The following is a 19,944-nucleotide window of genomic DNA, read 5'->3' as shown; positions in this document are numbered from 1 at the left end:
ATATGTATAGTATGAATCTTCCCTGTTGGCTCAGAGGATAAAGCATCTGTCTACAATACGGGAGACCTGGGTTCAATCCCTGGGTCGGGAAGATCTCCTGGAGAAGGAAATGGCAACCCACTCCAGTATTCTTGCCTGGAGAATCCCATAGACGGAGGAACCTGTTAGGCTACAGTCCATGGGGTCGCAAAGAATAGGACACGACTGAGTGACTTCACTTCACTATGTATAATATTATGGTTTTCGGCTCAATGTTTGTCTTAATGTAAAACAGCTAGCATTAAAAACCACAGTACTTTTTTAAAAAAGTGATTGTGCGTTTTACTACTAACTTAAGATAGGGAAACATGTCATCAATCTTTTCTTTATGTAATGACTTATCCTTATTGAAAAACCATAGTACTTTTTTTATTTAAATTAAGTCTAATTTCTTTGAGGAATTTTCCCCCATACTCATATGTATAAACACAGCACATATTTAATAAAGAAATCTTTAAGTGCAAGCATTATCAATATACTAAAATCTTGTCATGCAAAGTTCAAACAGTCAAATGGACATTTTTTTTTAAAGATTAACTTAAAATTCAAGGCTTGCATAAAACAAATCAAGTAGCTGGCCAGAATGAGAGAGGCCTGCAAGGTCTATGACTGAAGGGCATTCTTAAATGCCATGACCTTACTCATAGCAGGTAGTGTCAGGATGTACACACCTTGTTTCTTGGCAATAAAAATTGAAAATTGAAAATGAGATTAAGATTAAGGGAAGGGACTAATTGCCACTACTGGGGGTGGCAATACTTTTTAGTGTAAAAGATATACCTTTTCCCTTAATTATGAAATTAGTTATGTTTACTCAAAAAGAAAATGAATATTTAAAGAGAAATATGAATACTATATGTTAACATTTAGACCGTAGCCCAGAAGATGTTTCCATGGAAATACACACACAGAATCACACTGTAGTGCTGTTTGAAAACTGTGTTTTCACTTTAACAATACATTGAAATAATATACACATTAATGTAGATAAGTGTGTGTAGTTAGTCACCATGGAATAGTTGCTTAGTGTCCCCTTGTGTGAGTATAAATCAGTAATAAAACAATGGCTAAATTTCTCTAATATGTGCCAGGGGCAGTTCTCAATGCTTCATATTCCCCATTTCCACAAAAACCTGTGAGGTGTGCACATTAACTCTTAACATTCACAGGAATCCTATGATGGGAGAACTGAGACTTGAGAGGAGAGAGTGATTGGACCAATGCCACCCAGTCAGGAGGAGAAAAGCTCGGACTCATGTTCAGGACAAATGACCTGAGTCCTGAGACTCTCACCTCTACAGCATTCCTGTCCTAGATCAGCTCTACCATGGGGGTGGTTTAGTTGCTTTTAATAGTTTTGCTCTATAAAGAGTATAATGTCTATCCTTTTCTACATTTTTTTTTTTTTTTGGTGCAGTTACAGTTTCTTAGGATATATTCCTTAGAATTTTTTTTTAATGTATTGTGCTATTTCCCTCCAGTTTTGTTTCATTAATATACATGCCCAGACAGGTTTTTATTTTATTATTTATTTTAAACTTGGAGTGTAATTGCTTTATGATGTTGTGTTTGTTTCTGCCATACAACAAGTGAATCAATTATATACACACATACATACACACATACATACATATATACCCTCCCTCTTGAGTCTCCCTCCACCTCATTCATCCCATCCTTCTAGGTTGTCGTAAGTCACACAGAGCACCAAGCTGAGTTCCCTGTGTTATAGAGCGCCTTCCCACTGGCTATCTATTTTACACATGGTAGTGTATTGGTTGGAGAAGGCACTGGCACCCCACTCCAGTACTCTTGCCTGGAAAATCCCATGGACGGAGGAGCCTGGTAGGCTGCAGTCCATGGGGTCACAAAGAGTCGGACATGACTGAGCGACTTCATTTTCACTTATCACTTTCACGCATTGGAGAAGGAAATGGCAACCCACTCCAGTGTTCTTGCCTGGAGAATCCCAGGGACGGGGGAGCCTGGTGGGCTGCTGTCTATGGGGTCACAGAGTCGGACACGACTGAAGTGATGCAGCAGCAGCAGCAGTGTGTTGGTAATGTACCAATAGTGTACTATTCTAACACCATTAGAGTGTGCTTGTTCACCTATGTCTTCACACTTACTGTGGACATATAGCACTTCTAAGCATGGGTATGTGGTTTCAGGTGAGGAACCAGCCAGGAATGAGATGGGATGTCTGAATCCTGACTGCCATACTCTTTTCTACAATTTTCCTAAAGGAAATCAGTTTGCGATGGAAATAAATGTTGACTGGTTTTCTCAACTATGCAAATACTGATAAATTCACAGCACACCATGATGCAGAGATCTCTGTGAACTATTGGGTCAACACATGTGGCTTTCTTATCAGATGTTTCAGAAATAACAGCTAAATAAAATTTGAAGTGAAGTGAAAGTCGGTTAGTCATGTCAGACTCTTTGCAGTCCCATGGACTATACAGTCTATGGAATTCTCTAGGCCAGAATACTGGAGTGGGTAGCCTTTCCCTTCAGAGGATCTTCCCAACCCAGGGATCGAACCCAGGTCTCCCACATTGCACGCAGTTTCTTTACCAGCTGAGCCACAAGGGAAGCCCAAGAATACTGGAGTGGGTAGCCTATCCCTTCTCCAGTGAATCTTCCTGACCCGGGAATCAAACAAGGGTTTCCTGCATTGCAGGTGGATTCAAATAAAAATTTTACTTTTCAAATAAAATTTGAAAAAAGTTGCAAATCCTTCAGTATTATTATGTTCTTTTGAAGTGTCCAAAAGAGTCTATATAGTAGATGGCATTGCTTTCATTTACATTTTGATTTGGACACAATATTTCATTTTTAGAGAAAGGCATAGAAATCCATACATCCTCTTTGACTTGATTCTCCAAATGACAGCATTTACCTTTTGACCTTTCTCTCTCTCATACAGTTTATATTAATGCTATTTTTTTATTCTAGGGGAAGCATTATAGAATTTGTTGCAGAATCGTTACAGACTTTAGTTTTCCTAAAAGCAAGAATGTTCTCTTTGTAACCATTGTATACTCCTCAAACAGGAAAACACCATGGATTCAATACTATTAGAGGAGCTACAGACCTTGTCATTTCCCCCATTGTCCTGATGGTCCCTTCAAGACAGAGCTCCAGATCGTTCCTTGCATTAAGTTTGCACATCCCTTTTGTCTTCTTTAATCAGAAACATTTCCTCAGCCATTTGAAACAGTACAGATAATGAGCATCATCTGTAGAAAATCTTTCAGTTTAATGTCACTTTTGGCAAGAAGATGTAGAAGGGATATTGTGTTCTTTTCAGTGCCTCATTTCATGATGTATGAAGTTGCTTTGTTCCATTACTGGTGTTGAAAAAGGTGATGTATATCAGGTTTGTCCATCGACAAGTGAATATTTTTTTCTTTGCAAACATTAAGTAAATTGTGGGATGCTTGAACATCATCCTTTTACTAGAAATTCCCTCTGCTGTTTTTACTGTTCATTGGTGATTCCTGCTTTAAAGATGAGGCTGATGGTCAGACCATGGTTATCTCATGATTCTCTGTAAGGAACAGGCTTCCTCTGCTTCTAGAGGGAGCTTGCATATTGCTCATAGAGGTGACTCAGTCTTTGACGCCTCTGGGTCCAGTTGCAGAGGATGTTAGTTTTAGGTTTTTACTTTCTATAAATATACTGATATTAACAGAGCCGTTTGTGTATGTGGAGATGTGACTGAACAGACTGGTGTGTGCTTATCTTTTTTTCTATGTATTTAAAAATAATCTGTATGTTTCCTTAACTGTAATATCCATCCCATGAACAGACAACTTTCAGCCCAGTTCTTCAACTGGAAGACTAGATAAAGTCTTTCCAGTATGGCTAGACAAATCGACTCTTCGCATTTCAGTGAATTTTATTTATTTCAGTATGACTCCAAAAGCACAAGCATAACTGTTACTTGTGCTTTCATCTGTGATGGTCTTCATTTTATTACATTTCCAATTCCCATATGAAAAAGAGCCACATACGCAGGGTTAATGAATGGTCAGATAGAAACTTTCGAGTTATAGTTTTTCCGTCTTTAAGTTGCTTACCTGCAGCTATATATCCCATCTCATATAATTTCCATTTTTGATTCAAGAATGGTTGGAACTGTGCTTGTTTCCCAATTATGTGTCAGTAACAGTTGATTCTTTATCTTTGATGTGTTAACCCTAAACTGCTGCTAAAATCCCTAGCAGGCTAACAATCTGTAATCCCCATTGGCTGGCTAACTGTCTTATTTGTATGTTATATGTATTTGTATGTCAATTCAAATTGACATCCAATTTGAATCAATGCTCTGCGTGACTCTGGAGAAAAGTGTCATGAAATTGGTTGATCAGTACTTTATACAAGTTTCACAAGATTTGTCATTTTAACGATCAAATACCGAAGTAGAAACATAAGTCCATATTTTCATGGCTTATTTAGAGGTGCTTTTACTTTTTATTAATCATCAACTTTTTTTTTAGTTATCAAGGCCAAATTTTGCAGAAAGCTAGTAAAACTTGTCTTGAATTCCTAGTTGAAAGGATGGTCATAAATCAGGTGATTAGAGGGGCTCCTAAGAGACCGCAGAAAGCCACATGGTGTCTGAAAAGATAGTTAACATGATGAAAGGGTGCTGAGTTAATGAGATGGTTCAGACTCTTTAATTTAAAGGTACTGGTGCATGGAGAAAGAGAAACCTTAATGCCATCCTTCAGCCCTGTCAAAGGAAAGCATAAGTGAACCCTTATGGTTTGGGAGACAGAGATCCATGCAGATTGTAAAATCAGATTTTATTATTATCACTTTGCATATATACATCTCAGCAACCTCTACATACATTTACATATACAAATACTTAATGTAGCAGTTTTACTGAGTTTTTGGAATTGCACAGATATATAAGGAGATATTATAGAAATGCTCATTGAAGAATTTAATATCATAGTGACATTCTAAAAAGAGAATGTCCAACAAATAAATGCTGCATTTGCATGTAGTGAAGAAGTGGGCAAGAAGTGAGATTTTAAAGAGAGGCTAGCTTTTTAAAATTATGTGGTGGATTTCTTTGAGAAGACAGATGATCTCCTGGCATATGGAGTAAGAAATGCAATTTATAACAGGACATCGTATTTCAGTATATGTAAAATCACTCACACACACAGCACCATTCTAGCAGCATGAAATTTCAGTCCTCAGACAGACTGGGAGAAAGTGATCTTATTCTCTGTGCATGATTTTGGCACAATCAGACTCACTCCCTACGGAAGAGTTTGTGTGCTCTTCAATCTGATGTCTCAGTCTGCCCTCCCTCATGTTTCATGCATTCCTCTCTCTGTTCTGACATTCTCATCCTCGTATCCAGCTGATGATCTCATCTCTCTGAGGAACCGGAGTGATCAGGGATGGAACTGCCTGCCTGCACCCCATCCACTGGCTGGTCCGTGCCTCTGCCAGTGGAGACTCAGTGCTTCTCCCTGTTTCTACAGAGAAAATCCTTGCGTCTCTGTAGGACTGATTCCTGCACTTGGGCACTAGATCCCATGCCTTTGAATTTATGTATGAACATCAGTCTGGCAATTTCCCCCTCCTTCTGATTCTCAGCGCTCATTTCGCTTGAACTATTAGCAGCATTTGGCATAATTGATCAATCCAGTCTCCTTTGAAATGCTCTCTGCATTTGGTTTTGAGAAAATGAAGCTCTCCGACTTTTCTCCCTAATGCCCAAGTCTTCCCCATTAAATACATTTTACTGGTATTTCCTCAACTGCCGTGCTTGTCCACATTTACTCCATTGGGAATCCCCTTCAGCTTTTTGCCTTTAACTGGTATCTGAATGTTAATGATTTCCAAACTGATCCCTTTAGTGCAAACCTCCCCCTGAACTCCAGACTCAATCTGCACTTGGCATTTTTCCTGGGGTGGCTAGAGGTAGTGCATACTGAATACATCCAAAAGTGAAATCTCGATATTCTGTCAACCAAATTCACTCTTTCAGAGCTTCTTCATCTCAGCAGGTAATATAAGCTTCTTTGTTTTTTTAAGTTTTCAGGCCAAATAAGCCTAGGTTTCCTCCTTGACTCTCTATTTTATTTCGTGTGCCATATCTCATCAGCAGTCAATTCTGTTGGATTCAAAATAAATCCAGAATCTGACCACTTTTTACTTCCCCCATCATTCCCTTGTAAGCCTCCATCACCTCTTATCTAGGTTACTGCAATGGCCTCCTAATTGGCTTTGTTTCCTGCCTTTTAGTTTATTCTGAATGCAACAGCCAGGAAAGCAATTTCATACAATATGTAGTATATATTTACAGCATACAATGTGATGTTTTGGTATACATTGTAAGATGATTACCACAATCCAGCTAATTAATATATCTTTCACCTCATGTAGTTACTTATCTGTGTGAGGTAAGAATATTTATGATCTACTCTCCTGGTAAATTTCAAGTCATAATTTTTAACTTGAGTCTCCATGTCCTCCATTAGGTCTCTGGTACATATTCATCCTGTATAACTAAAACTCTGTACCCTTTCACCAGCATCTTCCTATTTCCCTCACCCAGGCAGGCACCTGACAACCACTATTCTCTTCTGTTTCTGCATTTTTAGATTCTATATATATGTTTAGATTCAAAATATTTTATATATATATTAGTCTTTCCATGTCTGGCTTATTTAATTTAGCATTATGTTCTCCACATTCATGCACTTTGTTGCAAATAGCAGAATTTCCATCTTTCTTATGGCTGAATTATAAGCCTGTATGTACACACAAGGACAAATCACATTTTCTTTATTCCTTTATCAACAGACACTTAGGCTCTTTGCACACCTTGGCTCTTACGAGCAATATTGGAGTGAACGTGGAAAGATAACTCCTCCAGATTCTGATTTCATTCTGCTTGGATACCTACCCAGGAAAGCACCAGATTAAATGGTAGATGTATTTTTTTAATTTTTAAAGAAACCTCCAATCTTTTTTTTTTGCATAATGGTTCTACCAGTTTGTATTTCTGCCAACAGTGTACAAGGCTCCTCTTCTCTCCATGCTTGTCAACACATGTTCTCTTGCAGTTTCGGTGGTAACTGTTCTGAAAGGTGTGCGGTGGTATCTCATTGTGGTTCTGAACTTCATTTCTCTGATGATTAGTGATGGGAAGCATTTTATTGTATACCAGTAGACCATGTGTGTATGTGAGTGCTCAGTTGTGTCCAACTCTTTGTGACCCCGTGAACTATAGCCTGCCAGCTCCTCTGTCCATGGAATTTTCCAGGCAAGAATACTAGAATGGGTTGCCATTTCCTCCTCCACGGGGTCTCCCTTATCCAGGAATTGAACCCACATCTCCTTCCTTAGCAGGCAGATTCTTTACCATTGCCCCACCTGGGAAGCTAGACCATTTGTATGTCTTTTCCTAAAGGTCTCTTCAGGTCCTTTGCCCATTTTTGAACTGAGTTTTTTTTCTTGCTATTGAGATGTTTGAGCCACTTCTATGTTTTGAATATTAACCCCTTCTCAGATGTAAATTTTCAGTTTGCAAGTACTTTCTCCCATTTTGTAGGCTGTCTCTCTACTATGTGCCAACCAGTAGCTCTAGGTTTTATTTGTTATAACACCAAGGCTCTTCTCTTCTCTCTTTTTCTTTCAACTGCTATTGCTCTGCCTTTTCTTTTGCTCTTTAATCTACATTTAATATTGATAACTTCAATAAAATCCTTGTTATGGTTTTGATTAAAATTTCATTTAGTATATTCATAAACTTAGAATTGATGTCTTTATGATCTTGAGTTTCCCCAATAAAGTATAAGTAACAGTTCTATTTATTTCTTAAAGTTTTCAGTAAAGCTTTATAACTTTCTTTTTATAGGTCTTGAATAACTTTTTATTAGATTTATTCCTAGATGTTCTGTAGTTTTTGTTTTGTTGGTTGAAACTGGTGACTTTAAATGGTGACTTAAAAATAAAAATGGTTTATTTCTAGTGGAGTGAACTAGTTTGCAACAGGAAAATATGGAGAAAATCTGGAGGAAGAAAAAAAATACTAAACCATGTATATAAGCACTTCAGAGAGATGTTACCTAAATTAGGATCATTTGCTGATCTGATATAGGCTAGGACCTCAGAATCTGGGTTTGAACAAAGCAGAAAGTTTCTATCTTAAGACAGGTATCATTAGAGCTTTTGACCAAAATCAGAGATGTGAGAGTTCTCAGACACAAGGCTGCTTGTCTGCTCCACATACTTGCTAGATTCAGATGCTTCCTGTAGAAGGCTAAAAAATTCAGCTGACTCTACAATGAAGTAAAATTCCCTGCAGGAATATGGTGTTTAGGAGTTAAAGACATACTATAGGGAGGATCTGAGAACAATGTGTATGACCTAAATCAAATCCCTTATGACTATACAGAGGAAGTGAGAAATAGACTAAGGGACTAGATCTAATAGACAGAGTGCCTGATGAACGATGGACGGAGGTTCGTGAAACTGTACAGAGACAGGGATCAAGACGTTCCCCATGGAAAAGAAATGCAAAAAGGCAAAATGGTTGTCTGAAGAGGCCTTAAAAATAGCTGTGAAAAGAAGGAAAGTGAAAAGCAAAGGAGAAAAGGAAAGATATTCCCAACTGAATACAGAGTTCCAAAGAATAGCTAGGAGAGTAAAGCCTTCCTCAGTGATCAATGCAAAGAAATAGAGGAAAACAACAGAATGGGAGAGATTAGAGATCTCTTCAAGAAAATTAGAGATACCAAGGGAAGATTTCATGCAAAGATGGGCTCAATAAAGGACAGAAATGGTATGGACCTAACAGAAGCAGAAGATATTAAGAAGAGATGGCAAGAATACACAGAAGAACTGTACAAAAATGATCTTCACGACCCAGATAATCACGATGGTGTGATCACTCATCTAGAGCCAGACATCGTGGAATGTGACGTCAAGTGGGCCTTAGAAAGCATCACTATGAAAAAAGCTAGTGGAGGTGATGGAATTCCAGTTGAGCTATTTCAAATCCTGAAAGTTGATGCTGTGAAAATGCTGCACTCAATATGCCAGCAAATTTGGAAAACTCAGCAGTGGCCACAGGACTGGAAAAGGTCAGTTTTCATTCCAATCTCAAGGAAAGGCAATGCCAAAAAATGCTCAAACTACTGTACAATTGCACTCATCTAGCACGCTAGTAAAGTAATGCTAAAAATTCTCCAAGCCAGGCTTCAGCAAAACGTGAACAGTGAAATTCCAGATGTTCAAGCTGGTTTTAGAAAAGGCAGAGGAATCAGAGATCAAATTTCCAACATCTGCTGGATCATTGAAAAAGTAAGAGAGTTCCAGAAAAACATCTATTTCTGCTTTATTGATTATGCCAAAGCCTTTGATTGTGTGGATCACAATATACTATGGAAAATTCTGAAAGAGATGGGAATATGAGACCACCTGACTTGCCTCTTGAGAAACCTATATGCAGGTCAGGAAACAACAGTTATAACTGGACATGGAACACCAGATTGGTTCCAAATAGGAAAAGGAGTACGTCAAGGCTGTATATTGTCAGCCTGCTTATTTAACTTATATGCAGAGTGCATCATGAGAAACACTGGGCTGGAAGAAGCACAAGCTAGACTCAAGATTGCCGGCAGAAATTATCAATAACCTCAGATGTGCAGATGACACCATTCTTATGGCAAAAAGTGAAGAGGAACTAAAAAGACTCTTGATGAAAATGAAATTGGAGAGTGAAAAAGTCGGCTTAAAACTCAACATTCAGACAACTAAGATCATGGCATCTGGTTCCATCACTTCATGGAAAATAGATGGGGAAACAGTAGAAGCAGTGTCAGACTTTATTTTTTGGGGGCTCCAAAATCACTGCAGATGATGATTGCAGCCATGAAATTAAAAGACACTTACTCCTTGGAAGGAAAGTTATGACCAACCTAGACAGCATATTAAAAAGCAGAGACATTACTTTGCCAACAAAGGCCCATCTAGTCAAGGCTGTGGTTTTTCCAGTGGTCATGTATGGATGTGAGAGCTGGACTGTGAAGAAAGCTGAGCACCGAAAAATTGATGCTTTTGAACTGTGGTGTTGGAGAAGACTCTTGAGAGTCCCTTGGACTGCAAGGAGATCCAACCAGTCCATCCTAAAGGAGATCAGTCCTGAATATTCATTGGAAGGACCGATGCTGAAGCTGAAACTCCAATAGTTTGGCCACCTCATGCGAAGAGTTGACTCATTGGAAAAGACCCTGATGCTGGGAGGAATTGGGGGCAGGAGAAGAAGGGGACGACAGAGGATGAGATGGCTGAATGCCATCACCGACTCGATGGGCATGAGTTTGAGTAAACTCAGGGAGTTGATGATGGACAGGGAGATCTGGCGTGCTGCGATTCATGAGGTCGCAAAGAGTTGGACAGGACTGAGTGACTGAAGTGAACTGAGAACAATGTGAAGAACCCAGATCCTTCCCTTTCCCCCAGCTTTATTTAGGTATATGAGAATTACAGACAGGAATTTGAAAGTAACTATGATTACTATGCTGACATCAATAGAAGTCCAGAAATAAAATAGAAGAACAATAAGGAAAAAACAAAACCAAACCCCCCAGCATAGTTAGAAGCAGAAAATGCCTAAACTTCAAGGTAACTCTATTTTATATGTAAATGAAAATGAACCCATCACATTCCAGCCAGCCATCTCTTCTAGTCTTTCCCCCCCTACCCTGGAGGGAAACTGGGGGAAGGGAGAAGGAGCTGGCAGTGGGTCTCAGACTTGTCTAAAATCACCGTCAGAGAACAAGTGTACCCTGAGTCTGAAAATTCTAAAATAAGTGTGCTCTAGATGAGCTCAGGGTCTACCGGGAAGGGAGTTAAAAGACCTGCCATTTGAAGCTAGAGTCATTGAAATGCGGACTTTCTGGGGGAGAAAAAGACGCAAAAGGAAAAAGAGAGGCATCCTTTGAGAATTGGGTGGTGAAGGGGAAGAGAAGCAAAAAGGGGAATTTAAGGCTGTAAAACAAAAAATGAAACCAAATGTACTTCATTGTACTGCCAGAGTAAGGGAATAAAAGTTCAGAATGTAAGAATTTAGGAAAACTTTTATCCATAAGCACTTTCAGAAGAAACATGACCCAGGAGGAGCTTCGTGCAACCAAGCAATGACTGGGAACCTCCCTGCAAAAGGACAGATGATGGATGCTTAATAAACATGAAAACTAAAACAGGTGGGACCAGTGCTGGGAGACTTTGATGTGCAGTTGCTGTGTTTGTGACAAAATAGCTATAATTCATGTGGGAAATGTAAGAGAATAGGAACACAGATCATTGTTTATAGTTCAGTTCAGTTCAGTCGCTCAGTTGTGTCCGACTCTTTGTGACCCCATGAATCACAGCACGCCAGATCTCCCTGTCCATCACCAACTCCCGGATTTTACACAAACTCATGTCCATCAGGTCGGTGATGCCATCCAGCCATCTCATCCTCTGTCATCCCCTTCTCCTCCTACCCCCATCCCTCCCAGCATCAGGGTCTTTTCCAAAGAGTCAACTCTTTGCATGAGGTGGCCAAACTATTGGAGTTTCAGCTTCAGCATCAGTTCTTCCAATGAACACCCAGGACTGATCTCCTTTAGGATGGACTGGTTGGATCTCCTTGCAGTCCAAGGGAATCTCAAGAGTCTTCTGAAACACCACAATTCAAAATCATCAATTCTTCGGCGCTCAACTTTCTTCACAGTCCAATTCTCACATCCATATATGACCACTGGAAAAACCACAGCCTTGACTAGACAGACCTTTGTTGGCAAAGTAATGTCTCTGCTTTTTAATATGCTATCTAGGTTGGTCATAACTTTCCTTCCAAGGAGTGTCTTTTAATTTCATGGCTGCAATCATCATCTGCAGTGATTTTGGAGCCCCCCAAAATAAAGTCAGCCACTGTTTCCATTGTTTCTCCATCTATTTCCCTTCTATCTATTCTCCATCTATCTTAGTTGTCTGAATGTTGAGTTTTAAGCCAACTTTTTCACTCTCCTCTTTCACTTTCATCAAGAGTCTTTTTAGTTCCTCTTCACTTTCTGCCATAAGGGTGGTGTCATCTGCATATCTGAGGTTATTGATATTTCTCCTGGCAATCTTGATTCTAGCTTGTGCTTCATCCAACCCAGCATTTCTCATGATGTACTCTGCATATAATTTAAATAAGTTTCCTATTTGGAACCAGTCTGTTGTTCCATGTCTAGTTCTAACTGTTGCTTCCTGACCTGCGTATAGGTTTCTCAAGAGGCAGGTCAGGTGGTCTCATATTCCTATCTCTTTCAGAATTTTCCACAGTTTATTGTGATCCACACAGTCAACGGCTTTGTTATTTAGTTAATAGATGCTAATTAAAGGGTATCATTAAAAAAATTGAAACACTTCTTTAGTAAGAGGACAGAGACTAAACATTTAAAATGTTATGAGTATCAATGTAACAATTAGGATAAAAGCAGAAGTTTTCTAAGTGTTCTACATCTTGAAAAAATTAAGTCAACTCTTGGATAGTTGTCCTATCATAGATATGTTGTTGTTCTTGCTTCATTTATATCTGATCTCATTTCTCTGCTGTATTTTCACCTGCTCCAAGTCCATTATCTCTAATCTAATCACTAGACAGGTTACTGCTTCTTTGGAGCATATAAAGATGTTTAAAATGTTCCCATATTTTTTAAAAAATGAGCAGATCTTTATTTCTTGCTACTGCCTCGTTTTTCCTGAGTAGTTCTGAGATCATATTTGCTAGGAACATTGGAATCTGGAAGATGGGTTACGAGAGCCTTTTGTACCCTTGGCATCATAGCGTTTCAAGAGAAAGTGCTGGGCAGAGGAGCCTGGTGGGCTACAGTCCGAGAGGTCACAGAGTCAGACAGGAAAGAACTGCTAACACTTGCCCTTTCACTGTGGGAGGTGGGGCCCCGAACTCCAGAGTTTCAGTCCTGAGGTTGGTACTGCAGGATAGCCAGTATTAGGCAGTTACAACCCTCTCTTTGTGCTTCTGCTTTCTCATCTTATAAAGTGACACCTATGTTATCACTATTATTGTTTTCATGATGACATTTATTCCACTCTTTTGTTTGCTTTTTACATGCATGTTTAGATTAAACCCTTTGAGAAGATTTTCTGCATCATGTTCATCTTTATATTTTCCTAACTGAACAAAGGTTTTGGCACATAAAAGCTCAAATATTTTTAAATGATCTTATGATTTTCACTGATTATTCATGGGTGAAATTGTGTATTTATATACATATCTTATGGGAGATCATATGTCTATGGTACGTTTTATCTCAGAATATCACTTTACCAGGATAATGAGACTTATGTGTGTAGGTGCCTGAAGCTTATGATGATACATACCATTTTGAACCAGCTTGCATTAAAAATTATAATGTCATAATTTGTTAAAATATACAGCATCTTAATTATGTCATATTATCATACAACACAGATTAACTTATGTTGTATGAAATACCCTAATCTATAGCTTTTGTAGATTACTGAAATTCTTTGTTTTCAGATTTTATGTCAAGATTTTTCACCCATAATATTTTGCAAAATAATACTGGAGCTGAATATATGAAGGTATGAAAACTGGTTTTATTTTGAAGAGATCATTCATAACCAAAAGCATGTATTTTATTTTACTCAGATTTTCATAGAACACATTATTTCTACACTGTGATTGGTGTGTTTTTTAAATCAGCCTCCCTTGCACACAGTCATTTTCTTATCACTTTGTGCTTACTTGAACTTCAGTGACACAATTAACACCTATATAATTTTTCCTTCAAATTGCCTTCAAGTTTCCTTCTAACTCAGCAGTGTAAAACAAATCTTACAAATACTCAGAATTTTTTTAAGAATAAGATTTTCTACAAAACTGTGACAGATTTTGGATATTTTGAAAAGAAATTCTGTCTTTAGAAAGATTGAGTTAGAAATATTTGAGCTAAATATCAACACATACTAAGTTAATATTCCTGGATGAGAAAATAGGGGAAAAAACCTTAAGTCATACAATTTAGAATGTAAATAACTCATGGATATTTAATGAAAATTGAAAGATGGTACAAAGGCAAGAATTTAAGATTTGTGAAGTTATAAACTATTTTTGAAAAATGCTATCAGAAAATATAAGTGAAATATTTAAAGGGAAATATATAATGCCATAATAATAATAAACTAAAAATAAAATATAAAAGATAGAATTGAATGACTTGATAATTGAAATATTATCAAAATTATTATCAAAAGAGCATTTGAGGAATTAAATTTTAGAGGATAAAATGGGGAAAATAAAGCTGAGTTATTTATCCCACATGGATGAGAAATAGCAAATAATGTTTCATTCTTGCTATTTATAATTAGAGTAATTTATGTTCAGATACATTGTTTAAGGCCTTAAAATTAGCTATCAGAATGATTTGAATGTATATATTGCAAATCACTAGAGAAAAGTAAGAATAAAGATAAAAACCACAGGATGAGAAAACAAGACAAAATATGTGGAAAAAATATATCAAAGGCCTCCTTTATTGCTTTTCTTTGAAGTTTAAGATTCCTTGATCCAGGCATCACTGTAACTATTTCAAAAGTTTAAGAATTAGAGACGCAAACTAACCAGTTATCCTTCTAGCTGTGGCTGCATCCAGTCCTACAATATATTAAAAGTGTTAACCTAGGAAGATTATAGTGTTCACACTATTGGGAAAAACACTGGGATTTTACCAGATTTGTAAGATTTTATTTTATTTTTTTGTTAAAATATATTTTAATTGAAATGCATACACATTAAGTGCGCCAATAGTAGCTAGTACTCAGCTCAGGAACGATAAGGTTACCAGCACCACGGAGAGTGCCCCTGAGCCGACTGTCAGTCGTGTGGCTCTTAGACCTACTCACCACCATCAGTTCTCTTTTTCTGTTTTTGAGTTTTACGCAAATGGGATGACACAGTCTGTGCACTTATGGGTGTGTCTCCTCCCCCATCGGTATTATGTTTGTGAGATCTATTCGTGGTTCTGTGTGCTCCAGTGGTACATTATCGTTGGTTTGTAACACTGCATCGCAGGAATATGTTACATATACCTAGTCTTTTTGAGTTTTTCCAGCTTTGGCCAATAATGAATAGTGCCTTTCTCCCCCTTTCCTTTCCACATATGTGATACACCCACTTCTGTTGAGTTTGTAAGAGTAGAATGTCCAGAACATGGTGTGTGTAAACATCTATTGGCAAGCACATTCTTGAAACAACTCATCGAGGTCAGATGATGCTTGACTATGTTTGGCCTATAAGGACGTGATTTTATGAGAATACTCGTCATTCCACATCTTCATCCATACATACTATCTTCATTTTTGTATTTCACCCATTCTGATAGTATGCAACAGTACATCACTGTGGGTTTACTTACCTTTGCCTCTCCAACTAATAAGGTTGATGACATTTTCAGACATCATTGACCATGTAGAGTTCCTCTTCCCAATTGTTACTGTATTTCCCTGTTTTGTTTGATAAGAATAGTGGTTAGCAACAAGCTATTCCATTAGAGCAAGAAGTGGAAATGTCAGTGTCTTGATTATGAATCATCACCCTAACTGACCCTTATGGGTTTTTTTTTTCTTGCTACAGAATTTCTTGCTAGTGTTGTTTTATTTGTTTCCAATGAAACAAGTCTTTCATATAATGGCATCCATGGAATGTCAATAGCAGTCAATTAGTGAACATACAACTACTTAATTCATTACTATTTTTCCCATCATTGCTCTTTTTGTCCTTTAAAAACAAACAATAATGAGAAAAAAATCAGGTACATTTATTTTTAGTGATTTCAAAGAACAGCTATAATAACACTAATGAATGTAATGAGAAAAGAGGATATTAAAAATATAACATTGAGTGGCTTAACCATTTGCCGCTATACACCACACTGCTTAGAATAAGGAGATATTTGAAAATAAGCATAAAGCTAATATTTGAATCACTTTGTGACATGAATCACATATTTCTATGAAATCCACACATTTCCAATTAGGCCTTTCAGGATATATTACATATTTTAAAAGGTTAACACTTGAAATCTCTGGGAAATACCATGAAATTTTTGATGGGAAATTTCTATGTATGTGAAAATACCATACATCATTATTTAAGAGACAGCATATCCAGTTTAGAGCCTTTGTGAAGAGGATTAGCTGCTAAAATACCAAAAAAAGTCATATATTAATGTCTTCTTGTGGATACTTAGAGTTCGATATTTCAAAATAACATGAATGTTATTCTAACATTTTGCATATTTGTCAGAAATATCAAAACTTTTAATTATATTATCTTGACAAATATAATGTATATGAAAAAACGATAGTTGATTTCCAGCCTTTTCCAACATATCTGGGATTTCTGTTTACACATATAAAAAGGCAATTTAATCACTTTTAAATATCACTTTTACCTCTTGTCTCTAGCATTTATCTCTACTAGAACTGTGTTTACTTCTAAAACAGATACTTTATTATTTTGTTGAAATTGGCCTAAGTTTGGAATTGATAAGTTACTAACCTAATTGTCAGCTATTATATAATTTTTTATTGAGTTATAGTTTATTTATCAGAGAAGGCAATGGCAACCCACTCCAGTACTCTTGCCTGGAAAATCCTATGGGCGGAGGAGCCTGGTGGGCTGCAGTCCATGGGGTCCCGAAGAGTCAGACAGAACTGAGCGGCTTCACTTTTACTTTTCACTTTCATGCATTGTAGAAGGAAATGGCAACCTACTCCAGTGTTCTTGCCTGGAGAATCCCAGGGATGGGGGAGCCTGGTGGGCTGCCGTCTATGGGGTCGCACAGAGTCGGACACGACTAAAGTGACTTAGCAGCAGCAGCAGCAGCGGTTTATTTATAATTTTAGTTTCCAGTGCACAACAAAGAGATTCATCATTTTTATAAATGATGCTCCATTATAGTTATCATGTGATATCGACTATGTTCCCTGTGCTGCACAATGGATCTCTGTACTTGATTTGTTTTATGCATAGTCAGTGGGTATCTCTTAATCTCCTCCCCCTTCCCTGTCCTCCCCTTCCCTCTTTCAATGGCTATCACTAATTCTCTATATATGTGAGTGTCTCTGTTTTTGTTATATTCATTAGTTTCTTTTAGATCCCATGTGTTAGTGGTAACATACAATATTTGTCTTTTTAAAACAGTTTTATTGAATATAGTTGACTTATGATGTGTTAATTTCTGCTGTATGGCAGTGGCTCAGTTACAGACACATCAGTATCTTTGACTGTCTGACATTTCATCAAGCATAATACCATCCAAGTCCATCCATGTTGTAAATACCATAATTTCATTTCTTTTTATGGTTGAGCAGCATTCCATTTGTGTGTGTGTGTGTGTATGTGTATCACATCTTCTTTATCCCTTCATCTGTTGATGGACACTTGCATTGCCTCCGTATTGTGACTATTGTAAATAATGCTGCTGTGAACATTGGGGTTTGTGTATCCTTCATAATTAGTGTTCTAATTTTCTTTGGCTGTATATCCAGGAGTGGAGTTACTGAATCATACGGTAATTCTCCTTGTTGTTGTTGCTTTTTGAGGAACTCCTATTCTGTTTTCCATGGTGTCTGCATCAATTCACATTCCCAGCAACACTGTAAGAGGGTTACCTTTTTTCCACATCCTCACCAACATTTGCTGTTTTCTTTTTGCTGATGGCTATCCTGACAGGTGAGGGGTGATATCTCATTGTGGTTTTGATTTGCATTTCCCTGGTGATTAGAGACTGTCTTTTCTCCATTGTATATTCCTGCCTCCTTTGTCAGGCATTGATTGACTGTGCATGGATTTATTTCTGGGCTCTCTCTCTTTTTTTTTTCCCATTGATCCCGGTCTGTTTTTGTGTCAGTACCGTATGGTTTGATTACTGTAACTTTGTAGCATTGTGAATTTAGGAGGTATGATACCTTCAGCTGTGTTCTTTCTCAAGACTGTTTTGATGATTTGGGGTCTTTTGTGTTTCCATAAAAATTTGAAAATTGTTTTGTTCTAGTTAAGTGAAAAATGCCATTGGTATTTTGATAGAGATTGTAGTAAATCTGTACATTGCCTTGGGTAGTATGCTCATTTTATCAACATATCTGAACACAGTATATCTTTCCATCTTTCTCTTTTGTGTCATCTTCAGTTTCTTTCATCACAGTCTTTTAGTTAGGTCATCAGCTAAGTCACCAGATTTATTATTGAAAAATAAACTAATGTTCATAAAATATTCCACATAGTGCCTAGTAGATGAGTCTTAAGATAAAAATATCTGTGAAGTAAAAATAATAGGAGAAAAAGTAGAGCAAGATGTTAAAGATGTTTAAAAACAAATAGTGTCAAGATTCAGAAGTACAAAATAAGTGTTAGAACTAAATTTATAGAAGTGGGAAAAAATAGAAACTGGTATAATTGAAAAATTCAGTGATTTAATAAAATTCATTCAGGAAACAGAACTATAAAGTATCAAAATGGAAAGGAGAACTGAAGAACCCAATTAAAATTCACAACCCCTGGGGAGGCTGTTCACACCCTGATTTGTTGATTTATCATTCTAACACATGACAACGAAATATCTTGTGTCAACAAAGCCCCCATACTGTGATAACTTTCTGAGAGGAAAAATAAAGTTTTCTTGAGAAATAGATGCACTTTTTACATTTGCATGAAGGTAGGTTGGAGGTGTCTAATCAGGAATCTTGAAACCATCTATTTAGTAAACCCATGAATATTATGTGTTGCATTTCTAGGCAAAGAGCAGACTTAACTAATTATAAAAATACTAAATGCTTCCAGTTTTTAATAATGAGCCCAAATTATAGAACTTAATGTGAATATCTATTAGAAAAAAATAGATAAGTATAAGATGTGGAGATGGTTTTCCTGGTGGCTCAGTCGGTAAAGAATCTGCCTGCTATGCGGGAGATGTGGGTTTGACTTCTGGCTGGGGAAGATCGCCTGGAGAAGAAAATGGCAACCCACTCCAGTGTTCTTGCCTGGAGAATCCCATGGATAGAGGAGCCTGGCGGGCTACAGTCTATGGGGCCACAAAGAGTCAGACACGACTTAGCCACTGAATAATAACAGCAAAGACGTGGATGAGGAAGTTATGTTTGATAATAAGCAGAGAGAAGAAATAAGATTAAGGAAAATAAATAGCAAAACACGAATATTAAAAAAATATTAGAGGCTGTGGCCAAGAATTTTCTTTCAGTCAAATAACATTATTTTGAAAGTGAGATTTATAAACAGAATTTAAAATTCATGGCCTTCTGTTTTCAGAGGAAGCTTTAAATTAGTGGAAATATTTTTCACCTCACTTAGCATTGTTTTTTATTTTCATAAAAACCTGACAGTGTTTTTATTTTTAAATGTAACTGTTTCACTGTCAAAGAAAAAAAGCAAAAACAAATGTGCTCCAGCTAAAATAAACAGAAAACAGGAAGAAAGAGCCTTGGTTTTCAGGGAAATCGCAGTATGCCAGATGGCTCATGTATTAATAGGAATATTAAGATGATCCATGCTGACTCCAAAAGTCACCATTTCAACCAGCTTCCTCAAATATGACTAGTACATGAAAAGCTTTAAGGACAGTATTTATTGGAAGGACGGATGTAAAGATCACAGAATTAATATATACAGTGTATATACCTTATACTATTAACATAAACATAATATGTTTATGTTGTTGTGGTTGAGATGCTAAGTCATATCCAACTCTTTGGGACCCCGTGGACTGTAGCCTGCCAGCTGCCTCTGTCCATGGGATTTCCCAGGCAAGAAGACTAGAGTGGGTT

The sequence above is a fragment of the Muntiacus reevesi genome, chromosome 4 (genome assembly GCF_963930625.1).
Source record: "Muntiacus reevesi chromosome 4, mMunRee1.1, whole genome shotgun sequence".
Classification (NCBI taxonomy): Eukaryota; Metazoa; Chordata; class Mammalia; order Artiodactyla; family Cervidae; genus Muntiacus; species Muntiacus reevesi.
Note: the sequence above shows the minus strand (reverse complement) of the source record.